This window comes from Tursiops truncatus, chromosome 7, assembly GCF_011762595.2.
Source record: "Tursiops truncatus isolate mTurTru1 chromosome 7, mTurTru1.mat.Y, whole genome shotgun sequence".
In the NCBI taxonomy this organism is placed as follows: domain Eukaryota; kingdom Metazoa; phylum Chordata; class Mammalia; order Artiodactyla; family Delphinidae; genus Tursiops; species Tursiops truncatus.
In genome coordinates, this window is record NC_047040.1 from 56,183,952 (window position 1) to 56,210,292 (window position 26,341).

The following is a 26,341-nucleotide window of genomic DNA, read 5'->3' on the forward strand; positions in this document are numbered from 1 at the left end:
TTATTTATATTTACACTTACAAGCACATCTGCTCATGTTATTTCAACCACATTCCTCAAATACACCTTTCTTCAGTGCTAACTGCTCCAAACATCTAAATATCAGCATAGGTACAGAAACTGTTGACTGTTAATACTTTTCACATTTCCTTGCTGAATGTATGCTTTAGAGAAACTTAAGATGATCTGTCTGATCGAGAGGCCCCTTGGTCCTCGAAATGTTCTCACTTTTAGCGTTGAAACAACAATAATGATTTGCGTCATCTGTGCACTACACACCAATGACACGAGCTAATTGTGTATCTACTATATAATGTCTATTATTACATGCATAACTACACATTAACTCCATTGGAAACACTGGTAATTACACAGTATGTTACATTAATGCACCTGTGTTATCATCTGATTGCCATATCGTTAATTCAAGTGACCTCTATAAATCTGTTTCCACCATCATTTCCTCATTCTGGGCCTCTTTACAGCACTTTACAGACTGTTAGGAAAACAATCAATTAATCACTTGAACTGCACAGTTAAAACTATTTTTAGAGAAGAGGATCTGAAGTGTGATCTATTGCATTTTTTGTCTGTTTTTCATCACTTCTCCTTTGCTTGATATATGCAAACAACTTTAGATAGAGCTACATTCCATTTCCTTTTGTGTGAAATTAGAACTATTTTCACTTTGGAGAGAATCGCAGCAAGTTTTTGATTAAAAAAAATTTTTAACCTGTCTGGTTCACAAACAGAATCACAGCCTAGACAGGTCTAAGTTCACGCTAAAAAATGTCGATCAAATGTTCACACCAACACATTTAACAAAGGCAAGTTCACGTTTGCTGCTAAAACCTGAGTTGACTCCCAGTCAATTTGCATATCTATCTGGTTACACCAAACTGGACTTTTCTACTATCAATATGGTCCTCACCATCCCCTGTCCTTACAAGTCCCTCATTCAACTGCAAAGCGACTCCAGCCCAAAAGATGAAAACCCCATCAGCATTTTCATAGTTAACGACAGGGCTACAAAACAGAAAGTAACAGCAGGAATCTGAAGCCAGTGCTTTTATTGGACTAACTAACGATATAAATAAAATGGTCCCTGACTGAGCTTCAGAGAATCACTGTCTCTTTATCAGGCCATAGAAAACAGATCCAGGAGGGCAATAAATACGGCACATAACAGAGTGGAATTAAATGATTAGGCCTGAATTAACACCCTTTTTCTGAGCCTCACTTAGTGTTCCATGGCCCCAATGAAACACTGCAATTCACAAACGCTCAAGGCCCATTTAATTTTTATTTCAAGCTAGTTCAGAAGAAGGAATTACCTATAACTCCCCCCATTCCATTGTATAACTCTTGAAGTAACAACACTGATCCTGTCTAGATAACTGTGAGGAAAATAGGCTGTGCCAAAGGACTCACAGATTCTATCCAGAATCTTGCGTCTAAGAAGTCACATTAATTAAAAGGGCCCAAATCCCTGCCCTGTGAAAGTGACAAGGCTGCCCTCGATGGGAAATTAATGAATTAATTAAATCAACTTGATTGGTTCCCATGGTACTGAGAACATAACTCAGCAAATGTCGGTCCACATTTTTTACTTTTTGAAGTGTGACTTTACTATGACAAAGATCCTAAGTCCTAACTGCAAAATGGAATTTAATATCGCCTTGGAGGATAATACATGGTGGCCCCATTCCCCATTATGCTATATGCAATATAAGGTGAGTTAAACTTAAACCGTATTAGAAGGAAATTAATACTGTTCTACCCTTTTCCATTTACACAACGACTCTAGATGTTAGAGGACTTCACTATACCAGTGAAGTACTTAGAAATTTCAGATGAAATATGCAGCCCGATGAAACTGAGGCATAAAATCCACTTTGAATACCTGTGACGTGAAATGATGTATGAGATGGAGGGATATTTATAAGGCAAGGTACTTGAGAGTCAAAAGGTAAGGGGGCTTGCAGTTTTGAGCAACTACTAGATGCTTAGTTTTGGGCTGTTTGCTCATTTAATCCTCACAACGTCCTGTAAAGTAGTTATGATCATTTCCATTTTACAAATAAGGAAACTCAGGCTCAAGGAGTAGTGTATATCTGCCCAAGTTCACAAAGAAAGTGTGATATTCAAATTCAGTTCTAGCTGACTCTGAAGCTATACCTTTCCATCAGTACTATGGTATCCCTTGCTTAAGAGTGTTAGCGTCCCTAGGGCTTTGACTTAGAATTTTCTAGAATAACCAAAGAAGCCAGCCATCATGTAGAAGAGGGGTGAGATTGATTCAATAGAGTACCAAGAGGTAGAGAAAGAACCAAAGGGTTTTGGCTCTCTGTGAGAACATTTTTTATAAAATCCCAGGCGATCCAGACATTTAACCAATTGAGGAACTCCCCTGGAAAGTAGATGAACCAGACTATCCAAGTTTGCTTCGGGTTGTGAGTTATGGCCTGAGTGGAGTCCAGAATTTATCTGTTATTGTCACCTCAAGAAGCATCATGAGCCCTGACTGGAATAGAGCAGGAGAATCCTTCCACATTCTCAAGAATATGGAGCCTGACCATACCCAAGGTTTCCCTAACAGCTCATTATAGCACGTAGTTGTGTACATGACAGTTCAGGAGGGACGCCTATTAGATCAAACCTTCTCTCCCTTGATACTTTGGACAACAAAATTACTGTAATCCTAACTCAAGTGTATGCTTGAGTACCTTCAGTGAAACATACAGTGACACACACATAAGTTTCTCATGGACTGGCACAGGCATTGAAGACTACATTGTGGAGAAGTTACAATAACGATGTTTTTTCTTTAAAGATAGGGCTTCCCTGGTGGCACAGTGGTTGAGAGTCCACCTGCTGATGCAGGGGACACGGGTTCATGCCCCGGTCCGGGAGGATCCCACATGTCCCGGAGCGGCTGGGCCCATGAGCCATGGCCGCTGAGCCTGCTCGTCCGGAGCCTGTGCTCTGCAACGGGAGAGGTCACAGCAGTGAGAGGCCCGCGAACTACAAAAAAAGAAATATTCACTTCAGCTTAAGAATGTCGAACTGTGTCTATCTGTTAAATTATGATTAGACATTTAATAGGCAGAAAAGCATCTAATTGCATGTTCTATGCAGTATCCTTATACATTATTAGTACCCAATAAATTAATTAAAATGCTTTTGACAATTGATGTTACATGGTAATAATTATATCTATTCCTTTATGAGTGATGAATCCCTTGAAATTTTGTTCTGAGAAAAGATCTTTCTTTACTAAAAAGAGATACTAATATGATTTCAGTGAGTTTACTGATTTTTCATTCCTTGGCCAGCGATTCCTAAGAAGCAAAGGTCTAGATTATAATTGCTCACATCTGAGTCTCAGCTTTAGTGATTGTTCTTGGCTATGGTTTTTAAAAATAACAAGACCCCTGATATCTTCTGGCCTAGACTTAGACACAATCCCAGGCTTTCCTTTGACCTTCACTTTTCAGTAGTAATTTAAGTGAAGTGAAATCTGTCTCCACTGTGTCAGCAATAAGAGCCAAACTACATCTTTGAACTTAAATCCATGATGCTAAACTACAAAGCTACTTCTAGAAGTAGCTGCCTGACCATCTTGGTTTCTTCAAGGTCTAAACCCTTTCATTTGAGTTTGACAATATATTTTTATTTTGAGCTAGATTGTTGTTGTTGTTTTTTAAAGAAAATGTTGGGGGTAGGAGTTTATTAATTAATTTATTTATTTTTGCTGTGTTGGGTCTTCGTTTCTGTGCGAGGGCTTTCTCTAGTTGTGGCAAACGGGGCCCACTCTTCATCACGGTGCGCGGACCTCTTACTATCGCGGCCTCTCTTGTTGCGGAGCACAGGCTCCAGATGCGCAGGCTCAGTAGTTGTGGCTCACGGGCCCAGTCACTCCGCGGCATGCGGGATCCTCCCAGACCAGGGCTCGAACCCGTGTCCCCTGCATTAGCAGGCAGATTCTCAACGGCTGCACCACCAGGGAAGCCCTTGAGCTAGATTTTGAAGAAGCAAAACTGTTCAGGAAATTATTTTGTCAGATCTTCTACTTTTCTGATTTGACATTACAGAAGATATCTTCTTGGGTGAATATAGAAATTCTCTGCACCCCAGGCCAAGTCTCAGCTCAAAGTTCCTCTTTATTATATGGGACTTACTGTTATTGTGATTTGAAACCATTCTGTTCACCTATAGTATTTATTTACCTGTTTATTATCCATCTCCTTTCTCTGATATGTCTGTTCCAGAAGAGATGAGGCAGTGCTTGTCTTTTTCGCCACAGTCCTCTAGGCCTAGAATACTTCCTGGAACATAGTAGAAGCCCAATAAATTGTTTACTGACCAGATGAATTGCTATAAATAGAAAAGGTCACAGTCGATATCACTAAAGCATTTACATCTCAATACCATTTTTCCCTTCCCCAAATAAAAACTTTACACTTTTCTAATCTCCTACAATAAAAATTTCACTAGCTAAGTCCTTAGCAATATTAATTCCTCACTTCTGTCACTGTCTTTCTCAGGGCCCGAGGCTGAGCCAAACATGACTGAGGTTTTCAAAAGATATATTTTTAATACAATGTTAAAATATACTCACTAGGGGAAGGCTCATAAAATTCAGCTTCAGCCACAAACTGGACTATGGGCTGCCAAGTGTTGCATAAATAAATCATCAAGTCATTTTGGCATCCTGTGGGCCAGAAGGAATATCTCCCTCAGTAGATTTAAAGAGACATGATTCTGAAAGAAACAGGAGCAAAGTGAGTGATTAAATGTGTCCTCTCATATTATTCTTCTAGAGTTTGGACAGGTTCCTTGAAGTGGTAATTGTCCATTTTACCAAGGGCAGATTCTCTTTTATCTCTTTAATTGAAATCCCTTGTGGAGTTGAAAGAATCCATTCCGATATCCACAGCAAATGCCCCCATCCACTTTGCAACTATTGGTACACTTGAAAGAGGAAAATACAACCCAGCAGTCGGAAGAGCAGGTTACAAGGACAGTTTGTGGCCATGTACGTGTAGCATGGATTCAGATAAGTCAAAGGTCAAGCAAAAGAAATCATGGATGACAGTGGAAAGTGGTCTCTGCTATGAAGGAATCTGGGGTGGAGGCACTGCCTGATGGGTAGATTCTGCATCAGTCGCCCAGGGAGGGTGTCCAGACTAGAGCTCACCTATGCTTATTCCACACACACACGCACACACACAAACACTGCGACCGTCTGCTTCCCTGGTCAAGTCTCCCTGGCTTATCCAATCCAGCTTGCTCAACTGCTGAATGAAGTGGCCTTTGGAAACTTACCAGAATGAAGAACACAATAAAAACGATGTGATGTATCCCATTTCCTGTGGATTCAGAAGCCAGGCCGGGAATCTGAATCCTTTCCATGACCTCAAAAAAAGGAAAAGCAACTCTGAGGTTTGCAGAAAGCTCTTTTTTTTTTTTTTTTTTTTTTTTTTTTTTTTGTGGTACGTGGGCCTCTCACTGTTGTGGCCTCTCCCGTTGCGGAGCACAGGCTCCGGACACGCAGGCTCAGCAGCCATGGTTCACGGGCCCAGCCGCTCCGCGGCATGTGGGATCCTCCCAGACCGGGGCACGAACCCGTGTCCCCTGCATCGGCAGGCGGACTCTCAACCACTGCGCCACCAGGGAAGCCCGAAAGCTCTTTTTCAACACTATTTATAAAAAGAGACTGTGTAACCATCAGGGCCAGTGGGGGCAGAACTGCAGCATCTCTTTTCAGAACAGTTGATTAAAACATGGTACCACTGATGTACGAACATACAAACTCCAACTCATCCGGAGTAACGCCTCAAGATCTGATGTATGCAGTACCTGTGGGAACACACATTCAGACACAGAAACATCAGGCAGGTCCACTTGTACCCCCAGATCTGAATGCGTACACATACGCAGACCCGTGCACACACACACATATGCAGCGATCCCCTTCTTGACAAACATCCCTTTTTTGCTGCCTTGTCTTACATGTAACCATGGCCCAAAATTAAAAATTGTGCTTTGTATTTACTAAAACCCAGGCCAGTTCAGTTTTTACTCTCAGGAAGAAATTTCTTACCTGGCTACTATCTGTATCTGTCTTAGTCAGTAGCTGATAGGCCCTCCTTGGGTTATTAACCAGTTAGTTTCTCCCAAAAAGGAGATGATTCGCTTCTAACATTACTCAGGGTGTCAAGACATGCAGGTACCAGATCCTCTCATCCTAGTTTATCTTTCATTTAATCTCTAGATTTCTCAGCTCCAGCTGTCAGCTGGCTTCCACTTAATAGCACATTTTTATCTGTTGTTATTGGTGATGGTGGGTTTTTTTTTGGGGGGGGGGGGTCAGTAACAACTCAATCACCAATATAATGATGACATAATTGACAAATTCTGCATTAATGGATTTCCTTCCTGCACCTAGGCTCCAAGCTGCCAAAAGCCAGAAACGGTAAAATAGATTCCAGGCAGTTACAGGTTAAGGATCATTTGCATAAATTAGCAAATTTTGCAAATGAATTCATCTAGTGAGAAGTAAGACACGGGACACTGCATTTTAATAATTGACATTCCACATGAAATGCCTTGTTCTTGAGGAGGAAATTGAGCTCCAGGTTGCTATTAGAACCAGCGGAGCAGCACAAGTGGAAAGAAATGCCATCCCCCATTATATGAGTTACTGCTCTTGCATAACAACTACCCGCATTCTGGTGGACTTCTTTTAATAAAAGTACTAGTGCGTGCTCACCGAGAGGGAGAATTGCGAGGAATCTACTCATCAGCAGCATCGAACAGGAAATGAAAATAAAGAGTTCTCTAGGATGCGGCCAGTAACTCTTTACATTCTCTTTCCAAAGTCATCTTTCATTTTCCATTTGGTTTGTCAGCCAGTCACCCCACCCCCTTCCTTTCCAGTTTTATGAAACACTCAGGAGATTATTTAAAACATACAGAGTGTGGGTAAATATTTTTAATTATCCAATTTGGAGGTTGTCTCTCATCCTGTTGCTTAAATTACAAATAAAGATAAGTGGGCTGTGTTGCTGCCTCCTTCTGGCCTAATTTGTTTAAGAACACGCCACGTCGCAGATATTGGTGGGAATGCCAAATTAATGCCTTTCCTAAGGTGTTAGCCAGCCAGTCAAAGTCAAGGTATCCAGAATGTCGGAAGTACAAACTGCTCACATGTACAGTCCAAGAGCTGGAAACAAGTCTACCCTTAATAGTGTTTCCTGGCATAATTTATAATTAACATAAAGTGAATTAAATCACTCACTCGATAGACTTTTTTCCAAGTTCATGTAGAGTAAGCGTGTCATATCGATTAATTCTCAGTGAACTGCAGCAGCCAATAAAATTTCTCCCAGACACTGATAATAATCCAAGATATTGATGGAAGAGGTATCATCATTAATATGGGTATAAGCCTCAAATCATGTACAGAGAACAGGCAGACACAGTTCCTTCCTTGGAAAAGGAACACGATTATTGCTAGCTGCCTGTTGTTCTTTCCAATTTGTTAAGCTTTCTGTCTGTTCTCACTTTTCACACTGATAGCCTTTTAATTTTGCCTGCACAACTAAATTCCCCTAGTGGAGCTGTCTGTTTTCAGAGGATATCTAATCTGAAAAAGTTAATACACATGAACAAATTAAACAGATTCAAATAGAAAGGATGGATTATATTGCCCATATAATTGAGACATTTTCAGTGGCCTTTTTACATGTTCAAAACCACAAATAATTGATATATTAAAAAATTAATGCAACCAGATCTTCTGTCTGTATAATTCAAACAGGCATCTTAACTGATATTTGGGGGGAGTTTTTTTTTTTTTTTCTGAATTAACCAGTTGATTTTGGTACTATGTAGGCAAAGCTCCAAAGCCCTACATGTCTTTGTTGATAATATGTGACTATAAAAGAAAGGAACCGACAGCCATTTGATTTATCACTTCTGAGCTTGTGTTAAATGACACGTCACTGATTCACCAAGCTTTTCCTAAACAATAACACCTGTTAGCCATAAATGTTTATGATTTTATATGCATCTTTCTTTCACCTAGGGAATACTAGTTGCTCTCGGGTTAAATAAGTTTGATAGTTTGAGAGGACAATCTTTTGTCTGTGTCTTCCTCGGCATGCTCATGGCAATATCGAATGAGGGAATCCTGACAAGCCTGTTGGCTTGTGAGATGAGCTGCCGTGGCTCTTCTCCCAATAAAGGGTGTGTTCAGACTTGGCTTATGTATAGACCAATAAAGAGAAATTTCCACTGTTCTCTTCAGCAGGCTGAGGATAAATAGCTCTTCCGTTTCTAACATTTAATGTTCACAGACACAAAAACAACTGCTCTGAATATTAAGCCAACATTCGTATTTTTTTTTTTCCTATGAAGGGGAGAAATCCTTGACTATGAAACAATGGAGGGTCCAGATATAATCTTTCCCATTTTAGAACTGTTTTATTGCATTTTGTTTTCCTTAACAAAGAGGCACTCTAGCCTTAATCTGGTTACTGGATGAAGCATCAACTCACGTGCTTCAACAATTTTCTCTGCAACCTGAGAGCTTAGGACTCCACGGAATGAAATCTCATTCCTGAAGGCAGTGCAGCCATAGCACCGAATGCCCTCTGACAAGGCTGTTACTGCAGGGTTGAGTGCAGCAAATGCTTTCTGTTTTCACATTCTAGAGCAAGGAATAGCATAAATTATCCCTAACTCTTGATTCTGTGATGAAGTAGCCGTCTGGTCTGATAGTACAGTGACAGTGATATAGGAGTGAACACTCTATGCTTGGTCTACTGCACAGAAAAGGACAATAGGACATATTTTAAAATGTCAGGATCCATCAGAACCATATTCAGGAAAGTTCTCATTTGTGAAAATAGATAGTATTGAAGATACATTATGATGCAAATCTAATCATGGCTGCTGGGCTGCTGAATTAAATTAAGGACAAATCTGAATGTCTCCAATTAAAAATGTGTTACTCCTTTTCCTGCCATGTTTGCCATCTCTGTAAAAAGATGCTTTATTATACTTCTTTCAGGAGGTTGTGTCACAAAGGCTGTTGACCTACCTACTCCTCTCCTTTGATACGTGTATGTGGAACTCTTAGGCTGTAGATGTAGGATGAGTTTAACTATTTCCAGTCAGTTATTAGTGAAAATTGTGTTCACCACTATATGTGTGTTAAGGTATATGCATCACTGGCGTGGGGGCTATTGAGAAATCACAAGTGTGTGACCACAAGGTGTGTCAACAGACTAGTAAGAGGTATATTTTTCTGATAGCCCCCCTTTGAATTTATTCATCGTCCATTCAGTCACTCAGTATTAAATGAGTACTTTTCATATACCAAGCACTGAATTTGGGGTGTCTGTGAAGTTTGGGGGAGGAGAACAATAATTTATTTTGATAGTCCTAGTGTGGTTGATGAACATTACGTTAGTATGAGTGATTTGCAGCTACACAGTGATCACCTAGGAATGCCCAGAGGCAGTGTCTGTATCATTGCTGTAAGAAGACAGTCAGATGACTGTCAGGGCTGCAAGATCTTAGGTGGAACAGATGGGAAGCTGGCTGAGGCCAGGGAGAAGACGACCTGCTCATTGGGTGGGTGTTGTGGGTGCCAAAGCCAGCTGGTAGATGCTGGTATAGGCACAGAGTCCAGAAGATCTAGGAAACTTGCCTATGTTTCAAGCAGTCAGAACCAGGAGGTCTAACCCAAAGGGAAGAACACTGTATCAAGACCTGAGTAATAATGAGTACCTCTGTCTCTTAGTGGAGGACAACTTTGAATAAAAATTGAGCCTTATGAGATGCTAAGGCTGCTACTGCAGCCACCAAGAAGCCTGTGTGCAAGCACAGGTTACTATCCACACCCCCCTCCCGGAAGCCTGTGCAGACGCCACTGCCAGGTTCCCGTCATACAGGGATAACTTCCCCGGGAGAACACACGGCGCGCCTCAGGCTCGTGCAACGTCATGCCAGCCTCTGCTGCCGCAGGCTCGCCCCTCATCTGTACCCCTCCCTCCCCCCGGCCTGAGTGAGCCAGAGCCCCTGAATCAGCGGCTCCTTTAACCCCGTCCTGGGTGAGCGAAGAACAGACGCCCTCCGGCGACCTACACGCAGAGGCGGGGCCAAATCCAAAGCTGAGCCCCGGGAGCTGTGCGAACAAAGAAGAGAAAGGGAAATCTCTCCCAGCAGCCTCAGGAGCAGCAGATTAAATCTCCACAGTCAACTTGATGTACCCTGCATCTGTGGAATACCTGAGTAGACAACGAATCATCCCAAATTGAGGAGGTGGACTTTGGGAGCAATGATATATATATATTCTTCCCTTTTTCTCTTCTTGTAAGTGTGTATGTGTATGCTTCTGTGTGTGATTTTTGTCTGTATAGCTTTGCTTTTACCATTTGTCCTAGGGTTCTGTCTCTCCGTTTGGTTTTTTTTTTTAGTATAGCTTTTAGCACACGTTATCATTGGTGGATTTGTTTTTTGGTTTCGTTGCTCTCTTCTTTCTTTCTTTCTATTTTTTTATTTTTAATTTTTTTATTACTTTAAAAATTATTTTAATAATTATTTTTTATTTTAATAACTTTATTTTATTTTTTCTTCTTCTTTCTTTCTTTTTTTTTCTCCCTTTTATTCTGAGCCGTGTGGATGACAGGCTCTTGGTACTCCAGCCAGGCGTCAGGGCTGTGCCTCTGAGGTGGGAGAGCCAAGTTCAGGACACTGGTCCACAGGAGACCTCCCAGCTCCACATAATATCAAAAGGCGAAAATCTCCCAGAGATCTCCATCTCAGCGCCAAGACCCAGCTCCACTCAATGACCAGCAAGCTACAGTGCTGGACACCCTATGCCAAAAAAACTAGCAAGACAGGAACACAACGCCATCCATTAGCAGAGAGGCTGCCTAAAATCATAATAAGGCCAAAGACACCCCAAAACGCACCACCAGACGTGGACCTGCCCACCAGAAAGACAAGATCCAACCTCATCCACCAGAACACAGGCACCAGTCCCCTCCACCAGGAAGCCTACACAACCCACTGAACCAACTTTAGCCACTGGGGACAAACACTAAAAACAATGGGAATTACGAACCTGCAGCCTGTGAAAAGGAGACCCCAAACACAGTAAGTTAAGCAAAATGAGAAGACAAAGAAACACACAGCAGATGAAGGAGCAAGGCAAAAACCCACCAGACCTAACAAATGAAGAGGAAACAGGCAGTCTACCTGAAAAAGAATTGAGAATAATGACAGTAAAGATGATCCAAAATCTTGGAAATAGAATGGAGAGAATACAAGAAATGTTTAACAAGGACCTAGAAGAACTAAAGAGCAAACAAACAGTGATGAACAACACAATAAATGAAATTAAAAATTCTCTAGAAGGGATCAATAGCAGAATAACTGAGGCAGAAGAATGGATAAGTGACCTGGAAGATAAAATAGTGGAAATAACTACTTCAGAGCAGAATAAAGAAAAAAGAATGAAGAGAATTGAGGACAGTCTCAGAGACCTCTGGAACAACATTAAACGCACCAACATTCGAATTATAGGGGTCCCAGAAGAAGAAGAGAAAAAGAAAGGGACTGAGAAAATATTTGAAGAGATTATAGTTGAAAACTTCCCTAATATGGGAAAGGAAACAGTTAATCAAGTCCAGGAAGCACAGAGAGTCACAAACAGGATAAATCCAAGGAGAAACACACCAAGACACATATTAATCAAGCTATCAAAAATTTAATACAAAGAAAAAATATTAAAAGCTGCAAGGGAAAAACAACAAATAACACACAAGGGAATCCCCATAAGGTTAACAGCTGATCTTTCAACAGAAACTCTGCAAGCCAGAAGGGACTGGCAGGACATATTTAAAGTGATGAAGGAGAAAAACCTACAACCAAGATTACTTTACCCAGCAAGGATCTCATTCAGATTTGATGGAGAAATTAAAACCTTTACAGACAAGCAAAAGCTAAGAGAATTCAGCACCACCAACCCAGCTTTACAACAAATGCTAAAGGAACTACTCTAGGCAGGGAACACAAGAGAAGGAAAAGACCTACAGTAACAAACCCAAAACAATTAAGAAAATGGTAATAGGAACATATATATTGATAATTACCTTAAAGGTAAATGGATTAAATGTGCCAACCAAAAGACGTAGACTGGCTGAATGGATACAAAAACAAGACCCATATATATGCTGTCTACAAGAGACCCACCTCAGACCTAGGGACACATACAGACTGAAAGTGAGGGGATGGAAAAAGATATTCCATGCAAATGGAAATCAAAAGAAAGCTGGAGTAGCAATTCTCATATCAGAAAAAATAGACTTTAAAACAAAGACTATTACAAGAGGCAAAGAAGGACACAACATAATGATAAAGGGATCAATCCAAGAAGAAGAGATAACAATTGTAAATATTTATGCACCCAACACAGAAGCACCCCAATACAGAAGGCAAATGCTAACAGCCATGAAAGGGGAAATCGACAGTAACACAATAATAGTAGGGGATTTTAACACCCCACTTTCACCAATGGTCAGATCAACCAAAATGAAAAAAAATAAGGAAACACAAGCTTTAAATAATACATTAAACAAGATGGACTTAATTGATATTTATAGGACATTCCATCCAAAAACAACAGAATACACATTTTTCTCAAGTGCTTATGGAACATTCTTCAGGATAGATCATATCTTGGGTCACAAATCAAGCCTTGGTAAATTTAAGAAAATTGAAATCATATCAAATATCTTTTCCGACCACCATGCTATGAGACTAGATGTCAATTACAGGAAAAGATCTGTAAAAAATACAAATACATGGAAGCTAAACAATACACTACTTAATAACCAAGAGATCACTGAAGAAATCAAAGAGGAAATCAAAAAATACCTAGAAACAAATGACAATGAAAACACGATGACCCAAAACCTATGGATGCAGCAAAAGCAGTTCTAAGAGGGAAGTTTGTAGCAACACAATCCTACCTTAAGAAACAAGAAACATCTCAATTAAACAACCTAACTTTACACCTAAAGCAATTAGAGAAAGAAGAACAAAAAAAACCCGAAGTTAGCAGAAGGAAAGAAATCATAAAGATCAGAGCAGAAATAAATGAAAAAATAAAAATGAAGGAAACAATAGCAAAGATCAATAAAACTAAAAGCTGGTTCTTTGAGAAGATAAACAAAATTGATAAACCATTAGCCAGACTCATCAAGGAAAAAAGGGAGAGGACTCAAATCAATAGAATTAGAAATGAAAAAGGAGAAGTAACAACTGACACTGCAGAAATACAAAGGATCATGAGAGGTTACTACAAGCAACTATATACCAATAAAATGTACAGCCTAGAAGAAATGGATAAATTCTTAGAAATGCACAACCTTCCAAGACTGAACCAGGAAGAAATAAGAAACATAAACAGACCAATCACAAGCACTGAAATTGAAACTGTGATTAAAAATCTTCCAACAAACAAAAGCCCAGGAACAGATGGCTTCACAGGTGAATTCTATCAAACATTTAGAGAAGAGCTAACTCCTATCCTCCTCAAACTCTTCCAGAATATAGCAGAGGGAGGAACACTCCCAAACTCATTCTACGAGGCCACCATCACCCTGATACCAAAACCAGGCAAAGATGTCACAAAGAAAGAAAACTACAGGCCAATATCACTGATGAACATAGATGCAAAAATCCTCAACAAAATATTAGCAAACAGAATCCAACAGCACATTAAAAGGATCATACCCCATGATCAAGAGGGGTTTATCCTAGGGGCTTCCCTGGTGGCGCAGTGGTTGAGAGTCCGCCTGCCGATGCAGGGGACGTGGGTTCGTGCCCCGGTTCGGGAGGATCCCACATGCCGCGGAGCGGCTGGGCCCGTGAGCCATGGCCGCTGGGCCTGCGCGTCCGGAGCCTGTGCTCCGCAATGGGAGAGGCCACAACAGTGAGAGGTCCGTGTACCACAAAAAAAAAAAAAAGAGGGGTTTATCCCAGGAATGCAAGGATTCTTCAATATATGCAAATCAATCAATGTGATACACCATATTAACAAATTGAAGGAGAAAAACCATATGATCATCTCAATAGATGCAGAGAAAGCTTTCAACAAAATTCAGCACACATTTATGATAAAAACTCTCCAGAAAGTAGGCATAGAGGGAACTTTCCTCAACATAATAAAGGCCATATATGACAAACCCACAGCCAACATCGTCCTCAATGGTGAAAAACTGAAAGCATTCCCACTAAGATCAGGAACACGACAAGATTGCCCACTCTCACCACTGTTATTCAACATAGTTTTGGAAGTTTTAGCCAAAGCAATCAGAGAAGAAGAAGGAATTCAAATCGGAAAAGAAGTAAAGCTGTCACTGTTTGCAGATGACATGATACTATACATAGAGAATCCTAAAGATGCTACCAGAAAACTATTAGAGCTAAGCAATGAAATTGGTAAAGTAGCAGGATACAAAATTAATGCACAGAAACCTCTTGCATTCCTATACACTAGTGATGAAAAATCTGAAAGTGAAATTAAGAAAACACTCCCATTTACCATTGCAAGAAAAAGAATAAAATACCTAGGAATAAACCTACCTAAAGATACAAAAGACCTATATGCAGAAAATTATAAGACACTGATGAAAGAAATTAAAGATGATACAAATAGATGGAGAGATATACGATGTTCTTGGATTAGAAGAATCAACATTGTGAAAATGACTATACTACCCAAAGCAATCTACAGATTCAATCCTTATCAAACTACCACTGGCATTTTTCACAGAACTAGAACAAAAAATTTAATAATTTGTATGGAAACAAAAACGACCCCAAGGGCTTCCCCGGTGGCTCAGTGGTTGCGAGTCCGCCTGCCGATGCAGGGGACACGGGTTCCTGACCCGGTCCAGGAAGATCCCACATGCCGCGGAGCGGCTGGGCCCGTGAGCCATGGCTGCTGAGCCTGCGCATCCGGAGCCTGTGCTCCGCAACGGGAGAGGCCACAACAGTGAGAGGCCCACGTACCGCAAAAACAAAAAAAATCTACAAACAATAAATGCTGGAGAGGGTGTGGAGAAAAGGGAACCCTCTTGCACTGTTGGTGGGAATGTAAATTGATACAGCCACTATGGAGAACAGTATGGAGGTTCCTTAAAAAACTAAAAATAGAACTACCATATGACCCAGCAATCCCACTACTGGGCATATACCCTGAGAAAACCATAATTCAAAGAGTCATGTACCAAAATGTTCATTGCAGCTCTATTTACAATAGCCAGGACATGGAAGCAACCTAAGTGTCCATCAACAGTGAATGGATAAAGAAGATGTGGCACATATATACAACGGAATATTACTCAGCCATAAAAAGAAACGAAATTGAGTTATTTGTAATGAGGTGGATGGACCTAGAGTCTGTCATACAGAGTGAAATAAGTCAGAAGGAGAAAAACAAATACTGTATGCTAACACATATATATGGACTCTAAAAAAAAAAATGGTCATGAAGAACCCAGGGGCAAGATGGGAATAGAGACACAGACCTATTAGAGAATGGACTTGAGGATGCGGGGAGGGGGAAGGGTAAGCTATGACAAAGTGAGAGAGAGGCATGGACATATATACACTACCAAACGTAAAATAGATAGCTAGTGGGAAGCAGCCACATAGCAAGGGAAATCAGCTCAGTGCTTTGTGCCCACCTAGAGGGGTGGGATAGGGAGGGTGGGAGGGAGGGAGATGCAAGAGGGAAGAGATATGGGGACATATGTATATGTATAACTGATTCACTTTGTTATAAAGCGGAAGCTAACACACCATTGTAAAGCAATTATACTCCAATAAAGATGTTTAAAAAAAATTGATCCTTTATTATCTTAATTCTAATAGATACACTGTTTCTGTGTGGGACCCAGATATTGGGAAATAGTCATTGCTTTTCTTTTTGAAGGAGTAAGGAATTCACATATTTAGTAGTTATTGAGTGCCTGTTCTATGCCACAAATAGCTCAAATTCACCATGCACAGAACAGCCCCATTGCCTCCTCCACACTCAGCCTTCTCTTGCTCTCTCCCAGGGAATATGGCTCCATTATCACCATCTCCCAAGCCTGAAACCTGGAAGTCATCACCATTCACTTACAACTCTCTACCCAACTATCAATAGCTCACCAAGTACTGTAGAGCCTATCGCCAAGTATTTGATCACTATCGTCACCACTGCCATAATTCCCAAATCATCATCTCTGGACTGCAATCGCTTCCCAGGTGAGGTCTCTAAGATGAAAATCTAATAATGTATTGTCCTGAAATGAATCCCACGATGACTCTACATTGACTCTGGAAGCAAATCTAAGATCTGGCCACTGTCCATTTCCCCAGCCTCATCTCCCACTCCTCCTACCCCCTGAAGTATCATTACAGCCGGGCTCAACCACTTGCACACTGCCTTTGTCTTCCAGAGTATAGCCTTCCACTGGGGGGTCTTCCCATTTCCTTTATTCCAATCTCCATCTAAATTAACAAGATTTTCTGCTTCCTTTCTAAAAGTTGTCTCAAAGGTAAACCAGGCCTTTGTCTAGGAGCATTGCTCCCCAGGCCTTAGTCTGGTTGTTGTCCTTCCTCCCCACACGAGAGATTATCCCTTGATAGTCTCACCCACTTCGAGAAGAGAATTCTGCTGCCTCCCTGAGCAAAATGCCTCTCAACCCTGGATTCCCTTTGGAAGGGAGAGGTTTGCTTCTTCCTCAGAATATTCCTAGAATCTTATGCTTGGCACCATGAAAAGCCCCTTACTCAAGTGAAACCCTACTTCCTGCCTACATGTGGTGTGTCTTTGACCTTTATCACCCAAACAGTAAAACAATATCTTTACCAAAAAGTAATCTTAATATTCATACAACAAGAATAACTTATAAAAAATGAGGGAGAAGGAATTATCTTATGAGTTATATTCTGCTTTTATATGTCTAATCATAAGCATGGATGTTATGTATACATTTAAATATGTCCCATTAAACAGGAGCTTTTAAAAAACAATAGTAACATTGAAAGAGGCTGTATTTTCACAGAATCAGATGCAATAAGTTTGCAGCACTCCCTCAGAATGCTGAAAACTCCCTGAATCAGGCAGGTGCTGTTCACTGAATATCCATGTGTCCCCATCCTGTGTGATTGCATCTGGGCAATGGGCCATGAACAAGAGGCACTCCTGGGCTGAAGCATTCAGGAATCAGTGTGCAATGCTCTGACTCTCTTTTCTCCTGCCATTATACAAAGAAGGGCATGTACTGAGATGGAGGATCCATATGATACAAACAGCCTGGGTCTCTGTGTCACAGCATGGAGGGCAGCTCCCCTGAAGAGTTAGCTGACTAACATTAGGACTTAGCAGGAATAAGAAATAAACCGTTATTGTGTTAAGTAACTGGGACTCCAGGGTTATATTTTTACCACATCAGAGCCCATGCTATCTTGACATAAACATTTCATTATCTCAGATTCCAACATACACAGAATACTGAAGGATATTTAAAATTGATGGAGGTATTGATGTAGGGAATCATACCAATTAATGTCAGTTTTTATAAAGATTCAGTTCATCTTATCTGAATATACTGGAGACAAGGAGAATATCAATAAGTAGCCTGAAAGCGTTCAATGCTGGCATATTATTTAAGTTCATATGAACTTTTATCACTGAAAGTCTAGACAGGTTAAGAAGTTGGACTCACACCAAAAACACATGCACTGCAGCAAATCATTTTGAAGACTCAATAGAAGCTTTAAATATAGGTTATGTAAAATGAAACCTTTTATATCTAAATTTGATTAAAGCCCAACAGTTCAAAGAAGATTTAGGGCACAATTTGTCTGATGGAACTACTTGAGGCACAAATCTATTCAGTTTTGGAAAATACATTCCATATTGAAGAGACTGTTTTCCTTTCTATGGTGGATATATAATCCACATTCAGCCACTCATCATCAAATTCTTGGTCTTTGGAAAGATGTTGAACTTGAATATCTTCTCTTTGTTGCCCACTTATTAATTACTAACAATTTACCTGCCTCCTGCACATCAGCCTTAAAATAGTAGTCAAAGCAAGACAGCAGCCTGGTAAGTTTTATAGTTTTGTTTCAGTTCTGACAAACATAATGTTAACAGTAAGGGTTACTGGTTGACTATATAGATCATTAAAAAAAATATTTTAATGATCTGGGCTTGAGCAGCACTGCATCCTGCTGAACCAGAGGAGGTTGCTGCAAGTTTTATCTCCATGAAATTAAATTAATGTACTGGTCGAATGAAATTATTTCATACTGTAAATTCTTTTTGAATGCTAAAGTGAGGAAATTCTATCTGAGGAGTAGAGAAACAAGTTTAGCAGGATAGGGACCCCCAACATTCACGATGATAACGTAAAGATTTTTCTCCTGGAGTCTTTTTCCACTGAAGTCAAGCAATCGTTTGCATTTGTGTGGCTGGTGGTTGGCAGATCCCATCTAGAGAGAGTTCTCGAGGGTCTACAAACTGTGTAACAATCATTGTAGTACTGGGGAAAATAGCTCACTCTGATGTTAAAGGGAACGTTACCCTATGTGGGAGACTAAATCCCGAAGTCTTTATTGACCAAGTCAGACGATGCTGCAAGCTGTTCAAGTATATTTTTCATAAAGAGAGTTGCTACAAAGAGATAGCACATTTCTTTGTGCTGTCTTTGTGCTGTCCTCTGAGGCTATCTTATCTAACTTTGTTGGCTTTTGTGGGCTTCATGGTAGTGTTTGCAAATCCAAGAGAGGATGCAAAGTCACACAGTCACCAAACCCAGAGCAGGCAGTGTCTATTTCAACTCCGTTATTCCTCATATGTGATTAACAGGGATGCCCAGCCCAAGAGTCAGGTGTTGGATCACAGAGGGTCACCTACAAAGTGGCATCTTTGCTGCATCCTAGAGACCTGAGTTTTACCACTGCTACTGCAGAACACTCTCAGCTCTGACTGGTCAGTGCACACCACGGCTTCCAGAATCCAGGAAGTCAGCCAGTCTGTCTTTTTTTTTTCTTTCTTTTTTCTTTAACCATTCATTTACCTACTTAATTTATTTATCCGTGGCTGCGTTGGGTCCTCGCCACCTCGTGCGGGCTCCCTCTAGCTGCGGCAAGCGGGGGACCACTCCTCGCTGCAATGCGCGGGCCTCTCACCGCGCCTCTCCCGCCGCGGAGCACGGGCTCCAGGCGTGCGGGCTTCATCAGCTGTGGCTCGCGGGCTCTAGAGCACAGGCTCAGTAGTTGTGGCTCACGGGCCTAGCTGCTTCGCGGCACGCGGGATCCTCCCGGACCAGGGCTCGAACCCGTGTCCCCTGCACTGGCAGGCGGACTCCCAACCACTGCGCCACCAGGGAAGCCCCCGGGAAGCCCCCAGTCAGTCTGTCTTTGAGCTTGGGTTGATAACAGCGCTCACTTTATTCACACCCCATAGAGACTGTTGGTAGTAAGAAGCTGACAGGCAGTATAGCTCTTGCCTCTAGAGCTTAAAGAGCAGGATTTAGAGACCCTTTCTGAGCAAACTTGCTGTGTGAATCTGTATGACTAACTCTTGGCTCAGTCCCTCCAAGAAGAAAAGAGATGCACCCAGGGATCTGCCTGGTAGCATAACTGTGTTAGTCACCTTTGGATGCCCCTCTTTCCATAGCTCACCTTGGGGAGAACGGTGGAGTGGAGGCCATAGGAACTGTAGGTGAGTCTTAGGTACGGTTCTCTGAGAAAGAGACTCAGAGACAGCAACTTACATGGAGAGGACTCATTGGTCAGAGCTCAAGAGCCACACCTGTTAGAGAGTAAGGGAAGGAGGACTGTGCAGAAGGGGAAGTTGAGCTGTGATGAGGTTGCAACAGGAGTCTCAGATTAGCCTTTAGGGAGGTCTGGAGCTAGGATGGCCTGATTCAGACACGCCCCCAAATTGAGGCAAGGATGCTGGGCTTTGTACCCACTTATAGTCCAGGCACTAGATGTGGGTTGTCTCCAAGGAAGACAGGTAACCTTGGGTAAGGCAGCTTCCTTTGGTCAGGGCAATTCCTGAGGAGAGTCTCAACCATGAGCTGCCAGCAGATAGCACTCCTGGCAGCTGCAGGGAATGACACCATGATCCAAAAGGAGGAAATTTATTTTACTGAAGTATAGTTGATTGACAATAAATTTATTTTATTGAAGTATAGTTGATTGACAATGTTGTATTAATTTCTACTGTACAGCAAAGTGATTCAGTTATACATATGTATACATTCTTTTTCATATTCTTTTCTATTATGGTTTGTCATAGGATATTGAATATAGTTCTCTGTGCTATACAGTAGGACCTTGTTGTTTATCCATTCTCTATGTAATAGTTTACAACTGCTAATCCCAAACTCCCAATCCATCCCTCCCCCACTCCCCATCCCCCGTGGCAACCATAAATCTATTCCCTATGTCTGTGAGTCTGTTTCTGTTTCGTAGATAGCTTCATTTGCGTCACATTTTAGGTTCCACATATAAGTGATATCATATGGTATTTGTCTTTCTCTTTCTGATTTACTTCACTTAGTATGATAATCTCTAGGTCCATCCATGTTGCTGAAAATGGCATTATTTCGTTCTTTTTTATGGCTGAGTAGTATTCCATTGTATATACCTACCACATCTTTTTTAATCTATTCATCTGTTAATGGACTTTTAGATTGTTCCCATGTCTTGGCTATTGTGAATAGTGCTGCAATGAACATTGGGGTGCATGTATCTTTTCAAATTATAGTTTTCTCTGGATACATGCCCAGGAATGGAATTACAGGATCATATGGCAACTCTGTTTTTAGTTTTTTGAGGAACCTCCATAGTATTTTCCATAGTGGCTGTACCAATTTACATTCTAAAGGGCTAATTATTAAGTAAGCAGTAAGACCATACTTTATTAGAGAGGTAAGTGAAGTGACTCTATGATTTTGCTTACATGACCTAGTAATAATCAAGCCATCTATGGTCCACCCACTAAAATTGCTCCCGCTTGGAGTGGAACCCTGAATTGGTTATCTTTCAGACCAAACTTGACCTTTAAGGTCTCTGTGGGAGGCATACTCACAGCCCATGATTATCAGGTCCCCAGCAACAACCTTAGATCTTGGGCTTTCAGAAGACTACCAGCCTCAAATTTCCCTTGTAAAGAGACATTATAAGGATAGAGCCCATGGGAGCCCTTGCCATTAATAGTTTCAACCTGAATGACTTCTCAAGGTCAATTCAGGTCTTATACTACATTTAAAAAAATGCATATACTTGTACATCATCAGAAATTCAGAAAATACAGAATGACAAAAATGAAGAATTAAAATTACCTCTAATCCCACCACTGCTTACATAGTAGTATATATTGATCATTCTAGTTTTTTTTTTTTTTCTACCCATATGCAAGTCCTATTTTTAAAAAGTAATTTTACTGTGGAGACAGACAGCTCTGGATTCAAATCCTGGTTCCACCACTTACTCATGGTGTGACCTCCAGTAATTTACCATTGATTTTTTTGTTCATGTATAAAATGGGAATAATTACACTCATGGAATTTTGTTAGGCTTTAAAATGAGGTGATATCTGAAAACCATCTACTTCCACAGCCTGGTGCAAAACAAACGTTCAATAAATGTTACATACTTTACTTCCCCACCCAAGTGGCTAAATTGGAAAAACCACATAGAACCCAACTTCAAGAACTGAGTTATGATCTGAGAAGAACCTCCTTAAAAAGATCTCAAGATTCATTGCTTAAATTAATTCCAAACTTTTTCAAGCTATTAAGAGGCAATGCACAATTTGATTCAGATATGTAACGTGAGACTATGTAATTAAACATACATATCCTGAAATTAATTTTACATTCGCTTTTATAATACAGTACACTTATATAGAATAACACATGGTTCTTGATTAAACAGCAGACTGCCGTTCAATCAAACAGCTCAAGATAGACCATAAAATGAGAAAATGCAGCATCAGCACCAAAATATGGTTATGGGATTTTAATATTCACATCCACACTCTTACCTAGGTAACATAAAAATAAATGTTTCAGACAGAAAATGTTAAGAAAATATTAAGCATTAGGTATATCACATTCGTGCTTAAACACTATTGGCTCATCTAGATTTATTGTAAGTAAGACAAGAGAAATTTGGAGATTTCTCTTTCAAAGTGGAGTTAATTAGGACCAATATAATTTGGCTTAAAATTTTCAATTATGGAAGTAAAAAACCTTTAAGGTCATTTGAATTTATTATTTTCTATATTTCTTAGTTTATTTTCAAAATAAAATCTACTGAACTACGCACATATTATGATGGAAATATTTTGTAAATCTCAGCTCTACATAATCCAAACTCTTGCACAGTTATGGGAGGAGGGAAGGGATACGTCAGATCTGCAGATGATTCTCCAAAATCTTGTTTCACTCTTTAATGTGATTTGCTCCCCTTCTACAAATCTTTATCTGAGCAGTAAAAAAGACAGTAAAACTGGCCATTTGAATTTCATTTTACTCCCCGTCCTATGTTGGAAGGCTTCTGAGGTAGGGAAAACCTGTGCTCTACTCACACTCAGGTGCCCCCTGTTCCTTACACAAAACTTCTTTCCCCTCAATCTGATCCTGCTCAAAGAAGACCTAGCTAAAATACCCCAGAGTTTTCAATGTAAGCTTTTTGTTGAAGTATGCCATGTTGCGAGATAACGCTCTGGGGGGGTCTCACGTTTCTGCCTATCTTATGAGTAGAGAGGCACCAATAACTTTTATTCTCGACTATCTTTGCAAGGATGATTATGAAGAGAACAGCCTTGGAAGATAGTGTCTCCCTCCCAAGCGGAGGACAGGCTTGTGTACTATCTACTATAATGAAGATATTGTCTCCCTCCTTGCCAAACGTGGGGCAGGTTTGCTTGTATTCCATACTGTATGAAAGATTTGGGTTCCCTAAGCTTGGGGTTCCTCAGCTGACACAAACCCATTGTGTGTGCAGCATCCATCTGAGCCTCCCCTGGGCAACTTGGAGCCGGGGGAGCAAGGGAAACCAGGGCAAACACAAAGCTCATGCTGCTGGCCGGGCTGTGAGTCGTCAATTCCTTTGTCTCTGACCCAGGGATATCAGGTCTCCCGCCAGCAGCCACGAAACCGTGGCAGGCTTGCAACGAGGACAGATCTCAGACCCTTCACAGTTCTTGACATATGGTACATTAAAATGGTGCCCAGATCCTAAGTGTACAGATGGGTACATTTTTATGAAGTGAACACATTCACCTAAATAAAACCCAAGAAACAATGTAACCAGAATCTCAGAATCGGGCTTCTCTGGTGGCGCAGTGGTTGAGAGTCCACCTGCCGATGCAGGGGACACGGGTTCGTGCCCCGGTCCGGGAAGATCCCCCATGCCGCGGAGCGGCTGGGCCCGTGAGCCATGGCCGCTGAGCCTGCGCGTCCGGAGCCTGTGCTCCGCAATGGGAGAGGCCACAACAGTGAGAGGCCCACGTAGCGCAAAAAAAAAAAAAAAAAAAAATCTCAGAATTCCCCTCCTGCCTCCCTACCAGTCACAACCCCAACACAGGTAACCTGTACCCTGACTTCTAACACCAGAGGTTAGTTCTGCCTTTCTTGAACTTTAGACAAATGGAATCAGACAGTGTGTATTCTCCTGTGTGGCTTATTCTGCTCAATATTATGTTGGTGAAATTTATTCATGTTGTTGCATATAGTTTCTTCATTGTCATTACTGAATGGTATTCCGTCATGTGAATATACCACGTTTCCTGAATTCTGTATCTTCTTCTGAACTCCTGCAATCCTTTATTAGTACCTTTCCTGTTCAACTCACCACTTTTTACCCTGTATTTTAGTTACTAAAGTATATATTTATTATTGCCTGTCCTAGACTATTCACTCCTTGTAGACTTAAGCCTCAAGAGAACCTGGGCACTGTATTCATTCATTCATTCATTCAACTATTCTAGAAACATTCATAGAGAGCCACTATGTCTGCAGTACGTTAGAGGCCAGCATTGTCCTCATTCACGTAACGAATACTAGAAAATATTTGGTGAATGCTTGAGTGGGAAATAGCAGGAAGCAAAGCTAAAAAAGTCCACAAGGAAGTGGCTGAGGAAATTTACCAAATAGAAAATGTGTCTTGACTAGAGCTGATTGTATTGCATGAGGAATGAGACTAGTTTTTACCAAAGATTCAAGGACTTGTATGGCAAACTGCCTAGTAAAATCTTCACATGATTATCCTGTGGGCATCTTAATGAAAGAAAACTTGTGATTTACACATCCCCAAATTTGTTTGTCCACAAAAGATGGAAAATCTTTTCCATCTCATTAAAATGCACCACAATCCATTCAGTTGCTCAAGCAAAATATATTAGCATCATTTTCTCTGTCTTTTACTCCGAACATCCAGTGAATTAATAAGCCCTGTGGACTCCATCTCTAAAGCGCATTCCAAATCTGGACTTGTGTCCATCTCTGCTACTGTTTAGTCCTAATCATTTCCCTACTTCTCGTCTGCTCAAGCCACAAAAAAACCACAGTTATCCTTTGGAAACATAAGTCAGGTCATATTACATCCTTGCTTAAAACCCTCTGATAGTATCTCATTGCTCTTAGAACAAAATGCAAACTCTTTACTCCAGTTTTAGAAGTACATTCTTAAATGTGACTTTATCTTGTCCTCATCTGCTCAGTTCCAGCCACCTGGCCTTTTGTTCACCAAGCTTGCCTTGCCTTATGGACTTTGCTGAGGTGAGTTTAAAGGAAATAGGTAACACGTGCACATTGATGATTTAGGGTCTTTCTATGACAAAAGAGTGAGACCATACCGGACTTAGCAGTGACTTAGCAAGTTCCTCTGCTTTTATAGTTTCTTTTCCTTCTGTAGGCTCCAAGAATGCATGCAGTAATAACACAATGAGCCTGAGAACCATTCCCCAATTTAAAGGTGCTTGAGAACATACTAGAGTATACAAGAAAATTAAATAGCTGGTTTTCCCCAGGACCTTCATTGTCATGTTTGAGCTGCATTCACAGGTATTATTCATAGCATGTCTAGCACCATGATGACCTTTCAGATCTTATTAGCTTTGTTGAGGTTGGTAGAATTACATTTACATTGATTTCTAAAGGGCGGTGTATTTGAGAGCATGCTTGGATGGTGTTTACCAAGTGGGGCTGACGGGGTAAACATAGATAAAGAATTAAGAATGCTCCAGAGCCAGCCAGATGATAAAGGCAAATCTTATTTAAGAATAATTGGATTTATGTTACCCATAAATCTGAATTGTATCTGGGAAATTCTCCTTTATATCCAATCAGTGTATGGATGGGGTTAGAATAGGAATAACATCTAATCTCTCAAGATCACTGCTTGACCATGGAGAATATTTCCTATTTTGTTTCCAGCACAGAAAACTGAGAAATTCCAGTGTGTGACCATAGTGCAGCCTCTGCTCAACTCATGATGGATGTCCAATACGTATTAAATGATGTCACTTGGACAGAAGTCTCTGACAATGTGGGAAGACAACCCATTAATGTTCATTATTATAGGATTTTCATCTGAACATGTGTCATCTTGACTTAGTCAAAAGATTTTACTTGGTTGGACATTCGGATTGGTGATGCTACGTGTGATACACTCTTAGGTCTGAGCAGCTTCTGAATTACACGTGGCCAGACAACCTCTCTACAGGAGGCTGATGGACCAGTGGCTAAGGGTCCAAGTGTTGGAGACAAATATACCTGGGTTTGAATCTTGGCTCCATTCCTTACTGGCCATAGGCTTTTGGGTAAATTATTTAACTTTGCTGCATTTCAGAGTTCCACCTGTAAAATGAGAATTAATGATAATCTCTACTTTTCAGAGGCCTTGTGAGGATTCTGTGAGGGGAGGCATGTAGAGAGGTGAAAGGGTTGTGAGTGCTGCCTCTTCCCACCCCACTGCCAGCTTGACTGACTGACATAGAGTTTCTTGTTTCTGAGTGTTGCCAGCCCACCTGAACCTCCACCATTAGCATCAACAGGTGGGGACTTGCCCAGCATCCATGCTGGCCCAGTGGGCAAGTTTGAGGTCAGGTCCCAGCCAGTCTCACCTCAGCTGTGTCTCTGAGAGCAGCTGGCCCTTCCCTGCCTTTCTCCTCTGTGCCTCTTTCCTCCCCTCTCTCCTCCTCCTGCATCAGTAGTGGGTTGCTAGGAAAAGGACCT

The 26,341-nt window shown here is 41.0% G+C and overlaps 1 long non-coding RNA gene across 2 annotated transcripts in view; it reads left to right on the forward strand.

The window, feature by feature from the left end:
- Positions 1-26,341, forward strand: part of LOC109547963 (uncharacterized) — a 171,104-nt gene that overhangs the window by 69,213 nt on the left and 75,550 nt on the right. The gene's annotated exons all lie outside the window — the stretch shown is intronic.